Genomic DNA, 19,287 nt, shown 5'->3' with positions numbered 1-19,287 from the left:
ACCCACCATGTACCAAACAGCCGCGCATCGCATCACATCCAAACAACACCCGTGTGTTTAGTTGTTGATCCTATTTATTTGACAGCATCCTCAGCATCCTCAGCATCATCAGCCCAATTGCCCGCTCGAAGGCAGCGCCGCTGCAGCTTGAGCGGCTGCCTTCTGCTCCCGCTTCAATCCCTTGGTCCTGTCCTTGCGTTCCACCCTGCGTTCCACGTTGCGGAGCTTCTTCTTCTTCTTCGGCATGCCCTCCTCCTCCTGCTTCTTGCCCGGCCCACCGCTGCTGCCTCCCTAAGCCTTCTTCTCGTTCTTTGAAGTGTTTGCCACCGCTCTTTCGCCTCCTCCATCTCCCGCTTGTACTCCTCGTCGGGCAGTCCCGTGAGGCAGTCATCACAGCTGCCGTAGTTGCTGACGCTGTTTGAACCTCCCCACACTGCGTCTGCGCAGTCCCATTTTGAAGAGAGCGTGGAGCCCAGATCGTCGGTGTCGAACGAGTCGTAGTCGTCTTGGCGCCATCCGTCCGAGCTGTGGTGATCGTCCTGATCACCTCCGCATTGTCCGCACCATTCTAGGTTGTCCACGGCGCCGTCCACGTCCGTGTCTTCATCGCTGAAGGTGGATGAAGAGTCAGTCGTGCAGTGGTAGGGAGGCCCACTGACAGTAAGCGTGAACAGACCACAGAAGGCCATTTTTAGAGTGCTGTAAACAGCTTCAAAATTAAGCAATGTTCTTATAGTTCAGGTTTGAAATGTAAAAGTACTTATAGAATTGCTGTGCAAAGTTTGAAGCCTGTTAGAATTATACATTTTGAGGTATTGGACTGTAAAGTCAGGCAAATATGCGATTTTTTCACAATTGGGAAGTTATGTACAGGGCGACAAATTAAAAAAAGCAAAAAGAAATGACCTTTTCGGTTTTATTTTATAAAACAGATTGCAGCAACCACAAATGTATCACAGTTGAACCAATAAATGCAATAAAAAGGGTTTTATAGCCAATTGCAATTTTAGGCTATATTGACGTCATCACACGAAATTTAAGAAACGCGAACAAGCAAATCTTCAGTGGTTTTACAGGTAAAGATGTCATACGATATATCAAATTGAAGATCTCTTTGTGTACAATCTAGCTGTCATACTTTTGATGCTGTATAATCAAAACTTTACAACTTAAGCTTAAAAATCAATATTTTCAAAAATAATAAATTTTAAATAAAAACTATAAAATATATTAATGTTCCGCAATGTCAATCTTTATAAACATTTGTAACCTCACATTTTAGCATATTTCCACACATTGAATGGTAATAATGTTACTTCCAAACAAGAAAACACTAACTACAGCACAAGTTTGCAGTTATGCGTTATATTTTAATCTGCCTGACTGAAAATGTGTGCGTTTCTTCCTTAACCTGTATATCCGCGATTATATAGCAAATTATGTGTATGTAAGTGTGTATATATCCATGTATGAAGGTATGTATGTGTGTATGTATGTATGTATGTATGTATCTTTTTGTTTTTATGTGAATCTCTCTCTCTCTCTCTCTCTCTCTCTCTCTCTCTCTCTCTCTCTCTCACACACACACACACACACACACACACACACACACACACACACACATACATTCACCAACACACACACACAATATCTGTTATCCTTGTTGTGGTGCAATTAAGGTCAGGTATACAGCATGACAAAATCCCCTGCAATGCAATAATGACACAAACAACAGAATTTCCAAAAAAACTGTCATAGCAACACAGAAATTGTCTAATCAATGAAATGTAACAAATACAATTGCATAACAGAACAAAGAAACATTTGAATATAACATCAGGTATTTAGCGCCAAAAAGAAACCTAAGTCAGATCATTAGTTATGAGAACCAATTAAACAACTCAGCGCCATAAAAGTCATTTCAAGTCATCAGTCACACTTTAAATGTCAAAAATCGTCGGGAAATTAATTCAGCATTATAATAATACCATCAATAAACACACAAGCATGAAGATGAAACAGAACAGACGGAAATTGTAGCACCGAAATGAATTCTGCAAACACATCGCGATCAAAGAAGAACACCAGGTGACTTTGTGTATTAAAGCCATCGTTAAACAGACATTACACATTCAATGAGATGTACCTACAGATCAGGTAATTCCGTGCTACAAAACCCAGTGCAGATCATAGTCTAAAAGACATCGAGATATTACTAAATTATACAGTACTTCAGCGCCATATAATAATGTAAGATCATCAGTCACACAAAACCGAGATGTAACAAAAAAAATCGGGTAATTCGATCGATCAGCACCATATGAAAACATTGCAGATCATTAGCCACACAAACAAAGAGATGTAACAAAAACATCAGGTAATTCGATCGATCGGCACCATATAAAAACAGTTACACAAGTTCTCACTGAAAGTGAAGAACGAAGCGGTTCCGCAGGTTGAAATGACACCTTTTTTTTGGTGTAACCCAAGACACACGCTTGGCTTGGAAGCCATATATTGCAGCCACAGAAGCAACAGGTGTGTGTGTGTGTGTGTGTGTGTGTGTGTGTATGTGTGTGTGTGTGTGTGTGTGTATGTGTGTGTCTGTTCGTCTGTGTGTCTGTCTGTGTGATTCTGATTAAAAGTGAATGTGCATGTCTATGGGCGTTTTTGTGTAAGTATGTATGTATGTATGTGTGTATGTATGTATGTATATATACATACAGTCGACTCCGGTTAATCGGCCACTTTTGGGACTGACTGAATTATGGCCGATTATCCGAAGTGGCCGATTATCCGAACATCGCATCGGGAAGTTCCTCAGAACAAAAATATTGGATGTTGGAAGTTACTTATGGTAGCGGAAAGCGGAAGTTTCGTGCATTGGCATACGTGCTCTACATGTCTCCAAAAAATGTGTCCAGTGTCGTCTGCTTCTGTTTGGCACTGGCACGTTTCCTCACTGCAGCACAGACAACGTCCAGGCAATGCAGTTCTTCTTCCCCGAAGGCATTTTTCAGGGCATATTGAACCAATCAACCAATGCCTCGTCCACTTCATCGTCTTTTCCTCCTCTTTTCCTTTTCTTTGAGACAGACAAGCGTCCACCTACAGCTTCACTCCTGAGATGATCCTCGTCGTTAATCCATCGACAAAGGGTTTTTCTTGGGACCCCTAACTGATTTGCAAGCTGCAATTTTGATGTGTTAGGCGGATATCCTTTCACTTTGTCCAAGAATTCAAGTTTTTCCAAGACGCTGTAATCTTTCCTTTTCGTCGCCATGGTTTGTGCAAAGAGGCTTTCGGCACAAGCAAGTCAGTGTTTGACTGTCAGTTGTTTCGATCACAGTGTGTAAACTCAGTAAACTCACTGGCAGACCTTTGTGCTGTCATGTGAGTAATGATCATGGAACCACTCACAAAAACGTGAAAGTGTGAGGTGGCCGTTTAGCCGATGTGCAAAGTTTTCGTGGTGGCCGATTAACCGAACATTTTAACACATAATATGAAGAAAAGATTCGGTCCCAGGGAAAATAGGCCGATTATCCGGAATTGGCCGATTATCCGGATGGCCGATTAACCGGAATTGACTGTATGTGTGTGTGTGTGTGTGTGTGTGTGTGTGTGTGTCCGTGTGTGTGTGCGTGTGTCCGTGTGTGTTTGTGTCTGAAATTCAGGATCCAACTGTGTCCATGTGCACGTGTGTCTGTGTTTATGTGTGTGTGTTTGTGTTCGTGTGTGCGTGAGTATGTATGCATGTGTGTGTGACTTGGAATAATAGGCCGTGAAAAGTAGGATATGCGCCGAAATGGCTGCAATCTGCTGGTCGATGTGAATGCGTGATGTATTGTGTAAAAAAAATTCCATCTCACACGGCATACGCCTTGAGTCCGAGTCTGGAGATACGCGCGCGATATAAGACTTCATATAATAATAATAATAATGTGTCTGTCTGTCTTTGTGATTCTGGATCAACATTTATTAGTGTATGTGTGTGTGTGTGTGTGTGTTTTTTTGTGTGAGAACGTTTTACCGAGAATTTACTTTGCAAAGTGAGTATCTACAGCTAGGTTACTTCGAAAAGGGCTTCTGCGTGCTGATCAGTCCTGTGAAGCAATTCATGTTGCAGTGAGGTAGCTACGTGTTTTGTCCACGTGTTTTTAACCAAAATGTCATTGTCCACCAACAAACCTTCTCCTTGGGTCTGTTAATGTTGCTGGGTCACGGGGTCCTGCGTGTCGTCAATAGCCTGTTTCTCATAATAATACTTGTGGCGAAGGTGAGTCATATAAGCATTTACGGTTCTTGTTAGATCTGTTCACTATAATGGATCTACTCAAGTATGGCAATCCGAATGGTGCAAATGTCCCTTTTAGCTCTTGATGTCTAAATAACACATTATTTAGCTGAATAACGCGTTATTTAGCTAAACAATGCTTTATTTAGCTATATCATGCATTATTTAGCTAAATAATGCATTGTTTAAATTAAACAATGCATTATTTACAGATACAGAAAAAAGAGAGCCCAGAGCACTAAATAATGCATTGTTTAGCATAAATAAGAGATTGTGTTTGTAAATAACTCATTATTTATAAATAATTACGCGTTTTCTCTAAACAATATATTATATGTAAATAAAGTGTTATTTAGATAAATAAAATATTATTTAGATAAATAAAATATTATTTATCTAAATAAAATATTATTTAGATAAATAAAATATTATATGTAAATAAAATATTATTTATCTAAATAAAATATTATTTAGATAAATAAAATATTATTTAGATAAATAATTTATTATTTAGATAAATAATTTATTATTTAGATAAATAATTTATTATTTAGATAAATAATTTATTATTTACTGTTTTTGCCTTGAAATAGTATTATTACACTAAATAATGCTTTATATAGCTATATAATAGGTTTCCGCTATATAATTCATGATTTGGTAAATAATACATTATATACCGTAAATAAAATATTATATACCGTAAACAATTCATTGTTTAGCGCATCGCGAAGCCGTTTTTTCTCTTGTTGTTTTTTTCCACGTGTTTCCGTGGATCCACGAGAGCTCTGTTGATTCTCAAACTGACCAATCAGACAACTAGCATCTGTACACTAATTAAAGTCCCATTGTTGAGTGTGACGAAAACTCGTGGTGACGATTTTAAAACATGTTGGGTCACGCATGGTCCAATCTTACATGGTCCAATCTTACATGGTCCAACCTTACATGGTCCAACCTTACATGGTCCAATCTTACATGGTCCCATCTTACATGGTCCAACCTTACATGGTTCAACCTTACATGGTCCAATCTTACATGGTCCAATCTTGCATGGTCCAATCTTACATGGTCCAACCTTGCATGGTCCAACCTTGCATGGTCCAATCTTACATGGTCCAATCTTACATGGTCCAACCTTACATGGTCCAACCTTACATGGTCCAATCTTACATGGTCCAATCTTGCATGGTCCAATCTTACATGGTCCAATCTTACATGGTCCAACCTTACATGGTCCAACCTTACATGGTCCAATCTTACATGGTCCAACCTTACATGGTCCAATCTTACATGGTCCAATATTACATGGTCCAACCTTACATGGTCCAATCTTACATGGTCCAACCTTACATGGTCCAACCTTACATGGTCCAATCTTGCATGGTCCAATCTTGCATGGTCCAACTTTACATGGTCCAATCTTACATGGTCCAACCTTACATGGTCCAACCTTACATGGTCCAATCTTACATGGTCCAATCTTACATGGTCCAACCTTACATGGTCCAATCTTACATGGTCCAATATTGCATGGTCCAATCTTACATGGTCCAACCTTGCATGGTCCAACCTTGCATGGTCCAACCTTACATGGTCCAACCTTACATGGTCCAACCTTACATGGTCCAACCTTACATGGTCCAACCTTACATGGTCCAATCTTACATGGTCCAATCTTGCATGGTCCAATCTTGCATGGTCCAACCTTGCATGGTCCAATCTTACATGGTCCAACCTTACATGGTCCAACCTTACATGGTCCAATCTTACATGGTCCAATCTTGCATGGTCCAATCTTACATGGTCCAACCTTGCATGGTCCAACCTTGCATGGTCCAATCTTACATGGTCCAATCTTACATGGTCCAACCTTACATGGTCCAACCTTACATGGTCCAACCTTACATGGTCCAATCTTACATGGTCCAACCTTACATGGTCCAACCTTGCATGGTCCAATCTTACATGGTCCAATCTTACATGGTCCAACCTTACATGGTCCAACCTTACATGGTCCAATCTTACATGGTCCAACCTTACATGGTCCAATCTTACATGGTCCAATCTTGCATGGTCCAATCTTGCATGGTCCAATCTTACATGGTCCAACCTTGCATGGTCCAACCTTACATGGTCCAACCTTACATGGTCCAATCTTACATGGTCCAATCTTGCATGGTCCAATCTTACATGGTCCAACCTTGCATGGTCCAACCTTACATGGTCCAATCTTACATGGTCCAATCTTGCATGGTCCAATCTTACATGGTCCAACCTTGCATGGTCCAACCCTGCATGGTCCAATCTTACATGGTCCAACCTTACATGGTCCAACCTTGCATGGTCCAATCTTACATGGTCCAACCTTACATGGTCCAATCGTGCATGGTCCAACCTTACATGGTCCAATCTTACATGGTCCAACCTTACATGGTCCAATCTTACATGGTCCATATATATTATTGGACCATGTAAGATTGGACCATGCAAGGTTGGACCATGTAAGGTTGGACCATGTAAGATTGGACCATGTAAGGTTGGACCATGTAAGGTTGGACCATGTAAGATTGGACCATGCAAGGTTGGACCATGCAAGATTGGACCATGCAAGATTGGACCATGTAAGATTGGACCATGTAAGGTTGGACCATGTAAGGTTGGACCATGTAAGATTGGACCATGTAAGGTTTGACCATGTAAGGTTGGACCATGTAAGATTGGACCATGCAAGGTTGGACCATGCAAGGTTGGACCATGTAAGATTGGACCATGCAAGATTGGACCATGTAAGATTGGACCATGTAAGGTTGGACCATGTAAGGTTGGACCATGTAAGATTGGACCATGTAAGGTTGGACCATGTAAGGTTGGACCATGTAAGATTGGACCATGTAAGGTTGGACCATGTAAGGTTGGACCATGCAAGGTTGGACCATGTAAGGTTGGACCATGCAAGATTGGACCATGCAAGATTGGACCATGTAAGGTTGGACCATGTAAGGTTGGACCATGTAAGATTGGACCATGTAAGATTGGACCATGTAAGGTTGGACCATGTAAGGTTGGACCATGTAAGATTGGACCATGTAAGATTGGACCATGCAAGGTTGGACCATGTAAGGTTGGACCATGTAAGGTTGGACCATGTAAGGTTGGACCATGTAAGGTTGGACCATGTAAGATTGGACCATGCAAGGTTGGACCATGCAAGGTTGGACCATGTAAGATTGGACCATGCAAGATTGGACCATGTAAGATTGGACCATGTAAGGTTGGACCATGTAAGGTTGGACCATGTAAGATTGGACCATGTAAGGTTGGACCATGTAAGGTTGGACCATGTAAGGTTGGACCATGTAAGATTGGACCATGCAAGGTTGGACCATGTAAGGTTGGACCATGTAAGATTGGACCATGTAAGGTTGGACCATGTAAGGTTGGACCATGTAAGGTTGGACCATGTAAGATTGGACCATGCAAGGTTGGACCATGCAAGGTTGGACCATGTAAGATTGGACCATGTAAGATTGGACCATGTAAGGTTGGACCATGTAAGGTTGGACCATGTAAGGTTGGACCATGTAAGATTGGACCATGCAAGGTTGGACCATGCAAGATTGGTCCATGCAAGATTGGACCATGTAAGATTGGACCATGTAAGGTTGGACCATGTAAGGTTGGACCATGTAAGATTGGACCATGTAAGGTTGGACCATGTAAGGTTGGACCATGTAAGATTGGACCATGCAAGGTTGGACCATGCAAGGTTGGACCATGTAAGATTGGACCATGCAAGATTGGACCATGTAAGGTTGGACCATGTAAGATTGGACCATGCAAGGTTGGACCATGCAAGATTGGTCCATGCAAGATTGGACCATGTAAGATTGGACCATGTAAGGTTGGACCATGTAAGGTTGGACCATGTAAGATTGGACCATGTAAGGTTGGACCATGTAAGGTTGGACCATGTAAGATTGGACCATGCAAGGTTGGACCATGCAAGGTTGGACCATGTAAGATTGGACCATGCAAGATTGGACCATGTAAGGTTGGACCATGTAAGATTGGACCATGTAAGATTGGACCATGCAAGGTTGGACCATGTAAGGTTGGACCATGTAAGATTGGACCATGTAAGGTTGGACCATGTAAGGTTGGACCATGTAAGGTTGGACCATGTAAGATTGGACCATGCAAGGTTGGACCATGCAAGGTTGGACCATGTAAGATTGGACCATGTAAGATTGGACCATGTAAGGTTGGACCATGTAAGGTTGGACCATGTAAGGTTGGACCATGTAAGATTGGACCATGCAAGGTTGGACCATGCAAGATTGGTCCATGCAAGATTGGACCATGTAAGGTTGAACCATGTAAGGTTGGACCATGTAAGATTGGACCATGTAAGATTGGACCATGTAAGGTTGGACCATGTAAGGTTGGACCATGTAAGATTGGACCATGTAAGGTTGGGCCATGCAAGATTGGACCATGCAAGATTGGACCATGTAAGATTGGACCATGTAAGGTTGGACCATGTAAGGTTGGACCATGTAAGATTGGACCATGTAAGGTTGGACCATGTAAGGTTGGACCATGTAAGATTGGACCATGTAAGATTGGACCATGCAAGATTGGACCATGTAAGATTGGACCATGTAAGGTTGAACCATGTAAGGTTGGACCATGTAAGATTGGACCATGTAAGATTGGACCATGTAAGGTTGGACCATGTAAGATTGGACCATGTAAGGTTGGACCATGTAAGGTTGGACCATGTAAGGTTGGACCATGTAAGATTGGACCATGTAAGATTGGACCATGCGTGACCCAACATGTTTTAAAATCGTCACCACGAGTTTTCGTCACACTCAACAATGGGACTTTAATTAGTGTACAGATGCTAGTTGTCTGATTGGTCAGTTTGAGAATCAACAGAGCTCTCGTGGATCCACGGAAACACGTGGAAAAAAACAACAAGAGAAAAAACGGCTTTGCGATGCGCTAAACAATGAATTGTTTACGGTATATAATATTTTATTTACGGTATATAATGTATTATTTACCAAATCATGAATTATATAGCGGAAACCTATTATATAGCTATATAAAGCATTATTTAGTGTAATAATACTATTTCAAGGCAAAAACAGTAAATAATAAATTATTTATCTAAATAATAAATTATTTATCTAAATAATAAATTATTTATCTAAATAATATTTTATTTAGATAAATAATATTTTATTTAGATAAATAATATTTTATTTACATATAATATTTTATTTATCTAAATAATATTTTATTTAGATAAATAATATTTTATTTATCTAAATAATATTTTATTTATTTAAATAACACTTTATTTACATATAATATATTGTTTAGAGAAAACGCGTAATTATTTATAAATAATGAGTTATTTACAAACACAATCTCTTATTTATGCTAAACAATGCATTATTTAGTGCTCTGGGCTCTCTTTTTTCTGTATCTGTAAATAATGCATTGTTTAATTTAAACAATGCATTATTTAGCTAAATAATGCATGATATAGCTAAATAAAGCATTGTTTAGCTAAATAACGCGTTATTTAGCTAAATAATGTGTTATTTAGACATCAAGAGCTAAAAGGGACTTTTGCACCATTCGGATTGCCATACTCAAGGCCGCGTCGCAGAGACAAAAATCATTTCCACAGCCGGAAGGCTCGGTTATTCTTTTTAAAGATGTTGCTAGTTCGTTGATCTAACTTTGGTGGGGAGTTGAAAAACCTAAAATTGTAACGTATTTGCATGTGACATTTTCACGGCATGCCTTGATTTAGCCTTCGGCGGTGAAACAGTTGAAAAGCGTTTTAATTCAATCGCAAGGCAAAGTCAAACACATTTACATCAGTATGAGAACAGACTTCCGGATAGATCTGTTGCAGAGATCTTTCACTACACAATATATTTTTCTGTTTTAAATAAGTTTTCTTTGCGAGCTCGTGGAAAATAAGCGATAATTTCGAATTTCGGCTTGTCGCGACGTCAAGTTTTTCACTGTGCATACTCTGATACTGAACACTGCGTAACAAACTGATTCAGCTTTTGCATGACTGCGAGAGTTGATCAGCTTTTGGTTTTTCACTTCAATCGCTTGTCAAGGTCAAGCCAAAGCACATACTGATTAGAAAAATGTTACTGAACTTACTGGTAGATGTATCTCTTGAGATCAATGAGAAGAAAGATCGAACGACTTCCTAAAACGCATGTGTTTAAAAGAAAACACTGTGTTCAGAATTAACCCTTTCAACAACGTAATGATATTTGTGTAAGTTGCTCTTTTAAACATATAATAACAGAAAGTTGATTGTATCGCACGCAAAATTACACGAATCTGGTTAGAATATCTTCCCTTTGCGAGTCTTTGGAACTGGGGCGATAATTTCGAGTGTTTCAGCTTGCCGCGGCGTCATGCAAATAGCTGTAGGCCTATCACTCTGTAAATGACTAGATTCAGCCTTCGGCGGCGCAACCGTTGGATAATCGCTTCACTTCAATCGATCGGCCCGGTCAAAGTATAGCCCGTATTGATGAGAAAAGATGTTCTTCTTGTAGATTAGCCTTTTAAGATTACTGAGAGAAATGGGCGATTTCCAAAAACGCCTGTGTCAAAACAAAAACACTGTGTTCAGAATCAACTATATTCACAACATGTTAATAGTAATTATGAGTCGCTCAGCGGAATACATAATTACAAAGGATTGATCTGATGGTATGCAAAATGTCAGTAAACTGCATCTAATACTTTTTCCTTGCGAGATCTCAGAACATACGCGATTCGGCCTTGGACGGCGCAAAAGTTGAAATATTGCTTCACTTCAATCGGTTGGCCCGGTTAAAGTATTGCACACATTGATTAGATAAGACATTGTCCTGGTAGATTGGCCTTTTAACATTATTGACAGGAATGGGCGATTTCCAGAAACATCTGTGTAAAAAGTAAAACACTGTGTTCAGAACCCACCCTTTTTCAAGACGTTAATAAAATGTTGATAAGTCGCTCTTTCACATACATCATAACAAAGGGTTGATCTTATGCCACACTAAATTTCAGCATTGTACTTTAAATAGTTTTTCTTCGCGCGCTCTTGGAACTTGGGTGACGATTTCGAGTGTTTCGCTTGCCGCGACGTCAAATAGCTTTTTCCCTGTACACCGCGTTTGCGGCGTCCGAAGCGGGAGATAGCGTTTTGGGGCAAGTTCGGGACTTGTTTTACTCATGAACCAAAAACAGCACGTTCACATACCAACAATCATTCAAAAGAACAACAACTGGAGAAACCCTTGCAAGTTGTTTGACGTTTTCAAAATATTTATTTAGCCTTTTAAATCTTCAGAGAAAAGTAAAAAAAAATCACGGCTGTGGCCGCCATTTTGGATTTTCTCTGTGGGCCTCCCTAGCAGTGGTGGCGGGAGTCTCGGCGGCCACATCGTCCGCAGCAGTCTGGGTGCGCAGCGCCCTCCTCCTCCTCCTCCTGCGATGATGAAGTAGAAGAGGTAACAGGGTTGTAGTCGCTGCTGCCTACTGCGCCGCTGCCTGCTCCATCATCACCCTCAGCATCCACAATTGGATCGGTCGTCGTAGCCGCCGCCTTCTTGGCCTGCTCCGTCCCCGCTGCTGTTGCTGTTGCTGCTTTCTTGCCCTTCTTGGTCTTCTTGCTGGCCTTCTTGGTCTTCTTGGTCTTCTTCTTGGGCCGCATCAGCTTCCTGATCTGCTCGCGATCGTCCTCTGACTCCATCTTGTAGTGGGACAGGAACCGATCCTGATCCGAGTCCATCTCAGCAATCTGGTCCGGCTGCCATTGCTCGTTCACCACCGTCTTCATAGTGGGTTGGCCCGTGGTGTCATCCTTGCCCAGAACATCGACAGAGCTGAGCGTGAGTCCCAACAGAGTGGGCCGCTTGGTGGATTCGATGATCTCTTCTTTCCAGAGATCCCTGAGCTGCTGTTTGCCTCGGTGCTTGCGGAGTCTGCGGAGTCTGCGGCCCTTCTGGGTCCTCTTCCAGCGCTTGTGGTCGGCGTCTCGTTGTGCTAGTTTGCTCCACTTCTGGTCTGCTGCTGCTACTGCGTCTTCGTCTTCGTCGTCTTCATCAGAGCTGCTGCTGCTGCTGTCCTCGCTGCTGAAGCCGTAGATATTGCTGATGCTGTCGCTGCTGCCTGCTTCTTCTTCTGCTTCTGCTTCTGCTTCTTCCTCATCATCAGATTCCACGCGCTCCCACAGGAACCGGGGCATTGTGCTAATCAGATACAACGCGTTGCTCACAGCCTGCATCATCCGGGTGTTCTTCTACTGCAGCTTCACCATCTTCTATCCGACGTTAATGATGATTGATGAAGAAGAAGAGAGCCGCCGGTCACAAGGATGATGCTGGGATGCTGGTTGCTGGTTACTGGCTGGTCGAGGAGGAGGAGGAGAAGGATGAAGGAGTAGCTGGAGCCGGAGTAGAAGTTACTGTCTTCGCTGCTGCGGCCGATGAAGTCGAATTGCTGTTTTTGAACCACGACCAAGGGGACGCTGAGGCGATGGTGGAAGCAAAGTCAGTAGCAGCTCCGAATGGTTTAGCGTAGGATGGTTGAGATGTAGTAGAAGTAGTTGAAGTTGCAGGTAGTGGAGCTGTAGTAGTAGAAGGTGTGTTCTCATCTGCTGCTGCTGCTGCGTTGAATGAAGAACTGAGCGATTCCTTCTGCCTTTTAAGCATTTTTCGCCTCTGACGTTTTCTGCGATTCCTTGAGGTCCGTGGTGCTCTTGTTCGGGACGTGGGTTCTTCGCCTTCAGCTATGGTGCGTCAGTAGTCCTCAGCGCTCACGCTAGCCATGGCTGCGGTCACCATAATCTGCACAGCTTCACGCCGCTCTTCCAGCTCTTCCTTGGTTGGTGGTGTTGTGCTGTTGGTGCTCTGAGTCGGAGTCTTCTTCTTGTTCCCCAAAGCCACCCGCGTAGGTACAGGAACACCCTCCGGCCTGGCCTGGACGAAAGTAGGCACCATGTACTTGGTCTCGACCCAGCAGATCATGCAATTGTCAAGCGGGGTCGTACAGTTAGCACAGCCGGCCAGGTGAGAGCAAGGGAGAGTAAAGGCTCCAGCCATGCTGTTAAAACAGACCTTGCATTTATAGGGCGCCCTGAGCTGTTTGTTGTCGGCGTTGAGTTGGAGGATGGTCACCTTGAGTTTGTTGACTTCGCCCGCAGATTTAGGGTCCCGCGTCAACATGCGCTCCACAGCTGCTTTAAAACGGTCCGACAGCGGAGGCGGGGTACCATTTGATGGAGTAGGTGGAAGAGCACGAGTAGGCGGCGGTGGCATGGGTGATGATGTCGTCTTCTTCTTCCTCTTCTTGCTCTCGCCGCCGTTGGTGTTGTAGCTGCTGCCTTCTTCTTCATCACCACCAACAAGGCGGCGGCGTAGCATGGTGAGTGAGGATTTGAGCATTAGGACGAGCCAAGCCATGGTGCGGTGTGGTGTGTAGGAGGAGAGGAGTGTGTAAGGTGAGGTGTGCCTTAGTCTCTCGCTCCCAGCTGAATGAGAGCAGAGCTCATGTTCGACCTTATATAGAGGAGACAAGACAGAAAGCCGATTTGGAGCACCACACACTGTATTCTATTCTACTGGGATTTTTGCCTTCTCAGCTCAAGCTAGTTCGCAGCTGGCGGGATAATTATTAATCGTCTAGCGATTAGTCATTCACAGTCACGTGAGATGTGATGCGCGGGAATCTCCTCAGTGATGACGGAATTTTTTTCACGGTACGGACACGCGGGGAGAGGACTCGAAACTTCATTTTGGAAAGTTTACCTCGTTGTGTTAAGGTTAGTGCTCTTACTGTTATTTTTAAATCAAGTTCTTGTTCATTGTTATCAGGGTGGTCCTTTCAGTGACTTTGTAACCCTGTGGTCGCTGATCAGTTCGACCAAAGTTTGCCACTGACCGGCTCTCAGACCTTCATCAGTAATGGCGGACTCTCGGTCCGTTCCACCCAGTCTCAGTGACACTGAACAGGCTGTTAATACAGAGGTTGTCCCAGACTCTGTGAAAGCTCTGGTCCAGAGTTTAGACGATAAATTTGAAAAGAAGCTTGATAAGTTTGCTACAATGATTGCTGATTCATTGAAACGTCGACTGAGAGAAGATGCAAGCTCTGAATCTGATGATTCTGAGGCACACGTTGCCAGCCGGAAAAGAACAAAAACGTCTGATGTTTTGATTGTCCAAGAGGACCAGGAAAATGATGACCTGGAAGAATGTGAGAACACATTGATTAGGGGTAAATCCCCAGAAGCCAAAAGTCTGTTGACAGAAATCGAACAAGAACTTAGTGTAAGTGAAGTGTTTGGTCCTAATGTCAGCATTGACTTGTCTACTATTGTGAACGGGCGTTTTGGCAAAAAACTGACTGATAAAATTCAGAAAGAGAAGTTCGAGGCTTATGATCGGCCTGAAAACTGTGACAAACTAATTGTTCCAACAGTTAACAAAGAATTGTGGGTGAAGCTTTCTGCAGAAAAGGGTAAAACCGATCTGAAAGTCTCGCATACCCAGCGAGCCATTGTCAAAGCGACGACAGCCGTTGCGCGTGTAGCAGATCAGATTTTGTCAAACACGCGTGCGACAGCTCAAACCGAGGCTTCGTCATCGGCAATGGTTCGACGCTGCACAGACGCAATTGCGTTGCTGGGACACGCAAACCGCGAACTTTCGCTTCACAGGAGACAGTTGATGTGCCCACCAATAAACCATCGCTTGTGCGATGAGTCAGTAGACATAACAGAGCAATTGTTTGGTGACAACCTTGCGGCCTCACTGAAAAACATCCAGGACATAGATAGAGTGAGCAACACAGCCGCACGAAAAGGGAATTATTCCCGGTACGGCCAGGGTCGCCCGTACGACAACACCTTCAACAAGAAAGGATCTTTTTTAGGTCCGCGTTCGAACAAACATTTTCCCAAACGGGGGGTTATCAGGGCCCAAAACCGCAGACCCAGAGTCAGCGTTATTCCGGGAATCGTTTCAACTCGGGGCGCCAGCAGAACTTTTAGGGACTGATGAGGAGGTAGGTGAATTACTGATTCCCAATCTAGTACATTCTCTGACTGAAGATGCTGAGTTTTTTGAAGCAGGAAGGTTAGCAAACTTTTTAGATGTTTGGAGACAGTTTACGTCGGATACAGACATTTTGAAAATGGTGAGGGGTGCTGAGATTGAGTTGAACTGTAAGTTTGAAGACTTGGAATTAGGATCTCGTACTCATACCCACAATATGAACGAGCAGGAAGCTTCTGTGATTGACAGTGAAATTAAGAATCTGTTGAAACTAGGAGTTATTTCCCCTTGTGAACACTCGGATGGGGAGGTGATTTCACCTGTTTTCACTCGTCTAAAGAAAGATGGATCTCAGAGAATGATTTTGAATCTAAAACAACTCAATCAGGAAGTCACCTATCATCATTTTAAAATGGACACTTTAGCCACTGCTTTGTCTTTGGTTAGTGAAAATTGTTTCATGGCATCACTAGACCTGAAACATGCTTATTACACTGTGCCTATTTGTGAAGAGCATAGAAAGTTGCTGAGATTCCAATGGAGAGGGCAACTTTTTGAGTACAATGCACTTCCAAATGGGTTAGCATTAGCCCCACGTCTGTTTACTAAACTATTGAAACCAGTCTTTGCCTCACTTAGACAGCAAGGGCACATATCAACAGCTTTTCTGGATGATTCTTTACTTTTTGGAAAGACTGTAGAGGAATGCATGAAAAATGTAAAGGAAACTCTTCATGTTTTCCGGAAACTAGGTTTTGTTGTCCATCCAACCAAATCAGTCTTTCAGCCTACTACAGTTATTCAGTATCTGGGAGTCTTGATTGACTCGGTCTCTATGACTGTTGTTTTGACTTCAGAACGGAAGGTGAAACTTGTCCAGGGATGCAAGCATATCATGCTTAGAGGTACCTGTACAGTGCGTGACTTGGCGAAAGTTATTGGCACCATTGTAGCCAGTTTCCCTGCGGTGAAATATGGGGCCCTTCATTACAGACAGCTTGAAAAAGATAAAACTGCCGCACTGAAAGATAGTAAGGGGAATTTTGACAGTCAAATGGTTTTGTCCTCTGCAAGTATTAGAGAGCTGGCTTGGTGGGTGGATAATGTTCACACCGCACAGGGGCGGAACTAGGGGGGGTTCCTGGGTGCCCGGAACCCCCCCCCCCCATCCGTTTTTTTTATTTTATTTTATTTTTTAGTAAAAGCGCTTGTGCTTTCCTTCCTTCCAAATGCAACATGCTTGAAACTGACGAGAAACTCAAAGGCTAACCCCCCTCCGAATTATTTTTGAAATGATTAGTTATACTGAAATAGTAGTTCATATAAAATAGCACATTGCCTTTTCAAAGTCAAAGATGCACATATTTGTACACGCATATTTACTGAATAGATACCTTGTTATCTTCCAGGAGAGGCCTCCGATTGACCTAGAAAAATAAAATTCCTTCAGCATCTGGGGGGTGAAGCCCCCCAGACCCCCCACCAGGGCTTTGCCCCTGGACCCCACCGTGGCCTGAGCGGCCCCTGGACCCCTGCTCCAATTTGGAACCCCCCCCTTATTCACAACTAGGTCCGCCCCTGCCGCATACAATGATATTGGTTGCAGAGACCCAGAGTTGGTCATATTTTCGGATGCAAGCAATCAAGGTTGGGGTTGTGTATGTGATGGCATTTCAGCTGGTGGCTCTTGGCTGCAAGTGGAAAAGACCTTTCACATTAACTACCAAGAACTTAATGCTGTTTTCTTTGCTTTAAAGGCATTTTGGAAAAAAGCAGAAGGTAAACATGTGAGGATAATGTCAGACAGCAGTGGCGTGCATCAACCATATGGGTACCTCTCGATCGGATTCTTGTAATGAACTCACTTTTCAGATCTGGTCCTGGTGCATTGAAAATGACATATTTATTTCAGCAGCACACATACCTGGCAAAGAAAACACAGAGGCTGACAGAGAGTCCAGGAAAATCAATTTGGATGCAGAATGGAAATTGAATAGTGGTTGCTTGCAGCTTGCTTTGAAGCAGCTGAACGTGTCGCCTCAGGTGGACTTGTTTGCTACCAGGCTAAACACTCAGATGAGACGATTTATGTCTTTCAGACCAGAGCCTGAAGCAGAAGTGATTGACGCCTTCAGTGTGTCGTGGGCAGATCTTGATTTCTATGCTTTTCCCCCATTCAGTATATGGGTCCTTCCACAAAGCTGTGTACCACAAGAGGGTTATGACTTTGGAGTAAGATTTCGGAATGTTTTTCTTGCTTCTCGAATAATATAAGGATATCAACAGACTGCAAATTGACCAAAGAGATAACGATAAGAAAATCAAGAAGATCGCTATGTTGGTTAGTGTTTTATATGAAAGCAAACACAGAAAATGACGTCAAAATGGCGGTTTTTTTGTGACATTGCTTACATCTTGTTTTTAAGTATCCGTGTGGCTGCCAATAAAATGCGACCATGAACCCCCCGATATACATCTTCGTTGTCTTTTGTGCTAGTGTTACATATGCACTTAGCTGTTTTCCTCTACATATGTTTACAGTGTGCATTTGGATCGTTAAGAAATAACGGTTGCCTACGTAACATTTGGTTTCCAAAACCAACCGCGAACTACGTGAACATGTCTATAACTTCTGCACGCACGAATATGCGACTGTGTGTATTATCAGGCACAACTGATGTGTAGTGAACGTGTTAAAATGTGCGCCGTGTCAATTTGATCCGATTTGAATGTGATTTTGCCTTTCGCGTGTCCCCACTAAGCTTCGTTTCTATTTGTTCTGGTTAAGCTGGATCGTTAAAAATGATATTTGTCACTTATCAACGCATCAAACTTGGTGTTTCTTTCGCATGTAATGTTCTTCAACATCGCTGAAAGGTTTTTCCATAAAAAAAATCCATTCATTTTTGGAACGCAGCAGACGTGAAGCGTTTTATGAGTCGTTTCCAACGAGGGACGAATGTTACGTAGGCAACCTTTTGCGACTCTTCGCTCTTAAAGTTAATATTTTTTTAAAAGTTCGACATTTCAATGTTTTATTTTGTGATAGACGTGCTCGGTGTGTCTTTGTCAAGTCTTAAGCTATTCTTTGTAGTCTAGTCCTGTTCAAGTTGTAAGAGTTTAGGTAAAAAACCGTTGAATTTTCATCAAAATTGGAACAAACTCGACTATATTTTCTTTCGAAAAACGATAAATCGAAGAAAATCAGATTAAATGCTGTTGCGAAATAGAGAGAAAGAAATTCTGCGTTTGTGAAGCTGATTTCCTTGTTAGTGGGGATACAAAAAAGAGCAGTTCCTTCAAACTGCCTGGTGATACTTAGCTTATATATCCAGAAAGACTTGACTGGGCGAACCAAGCAGCCAAATTTAGCATCGGATATCAAATTAATTTCACTAGCTTACAGCATTTACCCTCCCCAACTCCTTAAAGAGCATTCTTTGTTAGAAATTGTGCGATTGTTCTTGCCAATCACACTTAGATTTATGGTATAGGATGAATAATGTCTCTGACAGGACCACTAAGAACGGATTGAATTATCGATCAAATATAACAAGAAGGCGCAATTGGTCAACTAGCTCTAAACAGTTGCTCATGTTGTTTATAATCTTTGCCATGTAGCTTTGAAATTAGCAGTTCATTGTTTTGGACATATACGCTGTGAAAACCCATACATTACATTGACTTTTTCGAAGCATGATCACAAAAATATGGTCGCAAAAATGAAGCGAATTAGCAGAAAAATAAAGTTTTTGAGGTAAAAATAATTGTGTCTGTTGGGTGGATAGTTTGTGTATTGTTCTGTTTCTGAGTTATTCCATTATTCAGATATAACACAATACAATACCAACGTGTTTAAGAAAGGAACACTGTGTGTCCGACGTATCTCGAAGA

General features: G+C 42.3%; 1 protein-coding gene and 1 long non-coding RNA gene across 5 annotated transcripts in view; one reads left to right on the top strand and one right to left on the bottom strand.

The window, feature by feature from the left end:
• LOC138967020 (calpain-9-like) overlaps window positions 1–19,287 on the bottom strand; it is a 133,927-nt gene that overhangs the window by 65,272 nt on the left and 49,368 nt on the right. The window lies entirely within an intron of this gene.
• Window positions 1–19,287, top strand: part of LOC138967018 (uncharacterized) — a 72,274-nt gene that overhangs the window by 28,908 nt on the left and 24,079 nt on the right. The gene's annotated exons all lie outside the window — the stretch shown is intronic.

The sequence above is a fragment of the Littorina saxatilis genome, linkage group LG5 (assembly GCF_037325665.1).
Source record: "Littorina saxatilis isolate snail1 linkage group LG5, US_GU_Lsax_2.0, whole genome shotgun sequence".
NCBI lineage: Eukaryota > Metazoa > Mollusca > Gastropoda > Littorinimorpha > Littorinidae > Littorina > Littorina saxatilis.
The sequence above is the reverse complement of the archived record's forward strand: the minus strand, read 5'-3'. Positions and strand labels throughout refer to the sequence as shown.